Below are 2,485 nucleotides of genomic sequence, written 5' to 3' on the forward strand. Positions count from 1 at the left end.
TTGAACCATGACAATCTTTCCCCCGAAGAGGAGCATACCTTCCAGCGTGATGTTCAGCGTTAACGGGGAGGTGAGCGTCTTGATCGTCGAGTTGATCTTTGTCCGACTAGCGAAGCTTCGTACATGTCGATCAGGCCCTGTGCTTGGGTCAAATTGGTAGCTGGCTCCCACGAATCAGCAACGTCACGTCCGTACCACCGAACTTTATAGTAGATCTTGTTGTGTCGTTTTCGTTTGGCGATAATAGCTTGGACCTGGAAGCCTTCGTGTCCCTCTCGCGTGATAAGTCTGGGAACATCGTTCAGTCGGTGCGGATTGTCATCCAACTGATATGGTCGTAAGTACGAAATATGAAATTCGTCGTGCAGTTTCAATCCGGGTGGTAGTCCAATTTGATACGTGTCTGGAGTTGTAGATTTGAGCACTGGATAGGGTCCGATAAAACGTGGAGCAAGTTTGCGTTTACCGGTGACGCCAAGATGAGGAAGATCGAGGTTTGAAGTGTCCAATAGTACTTGATCACCAGCTTGAAGTCGGAAGGTTGGTCGATTGCGATCATGAAAGAACTTCATCGTGGCTTGTGTCTTCTCAAGTGCATCCCGGCACTGAGTAAGAACGGCTTGCTGATGCTCTACAAACCGGACAGAGGAACTTGAGCGCCCACGATGAACTTGTAATGCTAAATCGCTAACTGACCGCGGATTGTATCCGATGTCGGCCACAAAAGGAGACATGCCAGTACTCGAGTGAACTCTCGAGTTGTATGCGAATTCAGCAAGAGAAAGCAGTTCACTCCAGTCGTCCTGGCGTGGGGAAACAAATGCTCGCAGGTAGTCTGCCACGAAATGGTTTGTTCTCTCCGTTTGGCCGTCAGTCTCAGGTCGAAACGCCGAGCTCAGTTGGAGTTGTGTTTTCTGAAATTGCATCAGCTTCGACCAAAACCTCGAAGTGAACTTGGTATCTCGGTCGGATGTAATCGAGTGTGGTAGCCCATGTAGTCGTTGATATTGGTCCCGAAAAAGTTCTGCGGCTCCCTCTGCTGTACATGTTGTCGTAGTAGGAATAAAATGAGCTCTCTTAGTGAGACGATCCACAATGGCCCAAACTGCATCGTACTGATTTCGACCAGAAGGTGGTAAACCCGTAATGAAATCCATTGTAATATGATTCCATCGCCGGTCTGGGACTTCCAAAGGATGGAGCAAGCCTGCTGTCTTGCGTTGGGACACTTTAATGCGCTGGCACATCTCGCACGTTTTGATATATCGTTTCACTGATTTCTCCATGTGTAACCAGTAAAACTTGTCTTGCAGTGCCAGTAGGGTCTTCAGACATCCGGGGTGACCACTAGTGGCTACATTGTGGTGCTCGTAGAGGACATCATCTCGTAAATCACGGTTGTCAGGTACACATATACGCCTCGCCGTATCGCGCAGCGGCTGATAGTAGAGAATTTCATCGTCAAGAAAAAAATGGCTGATGTTCGCACGAAGTTTCCGATTGAGCTCCACAGGTGGTGACTGGTGTCGACCCTCCTGGAGGTACTGGTACAGAGGACCAAAAACAGGATCACCCTCGTAAAGCCGAGAGCATTGTTCCAGAATACTGGGTCTGCTTCGAGTGTATTGAAGGTATACATCCTCGTCGACCGTGCTATCTTGGACGGTCGTAAGTTGGCTAAGCAAGCCAGCTAACGAGACAAAGTGAGTGGGGCCATCAGGTTGAAACCTTCCGTTCCGGGAAATAGCGTCCGCAACAATGTTGGTGTCACCCGGGATCCACCGAAACTTCGGCTGGTACAAACTCAACTCATTCAGCCACCGCGCCAGCCGTTGTGAGCAAGTCTTTTGCTCCAATATTGACTGCAGCGTACGGTGGTCCGTATTTACGAGAAAAAAAAAGGTTTGTCAATCAGGTAGCCTCTCCACACCCGCATAGCATGCAAAGCCGCCAACAGCTCCTTCTCTCTCGTCGGATACATCAACTCTGCGCGGCTCATCTTTCGTCCATGGTACGCAATTACACGCTCCTTCCCCTCCGAATCCAACTGGTAGAGGTAGCCACCAACAGCATAATCCGAGGCATCCATGCGTACGTGAAAATCCATCGTAAAGTCGGGGTGAGCCAAGACTGGTGGCGAAGTTAACTCTACCTTCAGCAGCTCAAAACAATCTTGCTGTTCCTGAGTTAGGTGAATCTGCTCTTTAGCTGTCTTCCCTTTTGTAGCCTCAACGAGTGGTGCAGATAGTGAGGCATAGTTCTTGCAGAACTTGAGCACGTAGACGCACGTCCCGAGAAAAGACTGCAATTCACGCTTCGTTCGCGGTGATGGCCAGTCGCGGATGACTCTGATTTTGTCAGGATCCATACGAACACCTTCACGTCCAAGGTAATCACCAAGGCATGGAATTTCGGACGCACAGAACGTGCATTTGGCAAGTTTGACGTAGAGTTCTTGCTCCTCACACCGTCGTAGCACTGCGTC

The sequence above is a fragment of the Phytophthora parasitica genome (assembly GCF_000247585.1).
Source record: "Phytophthora parasitica INRA-310 unplaced genomic scaffold supercont2.1, whole genome shotgun sequence".
Lineage (NCBI taxonomy): Eukaryota > Oomycota > Peronosporomycetes > Peronosporales > Peronosporaceae > Phytophthora > Phytophthora nicotianae.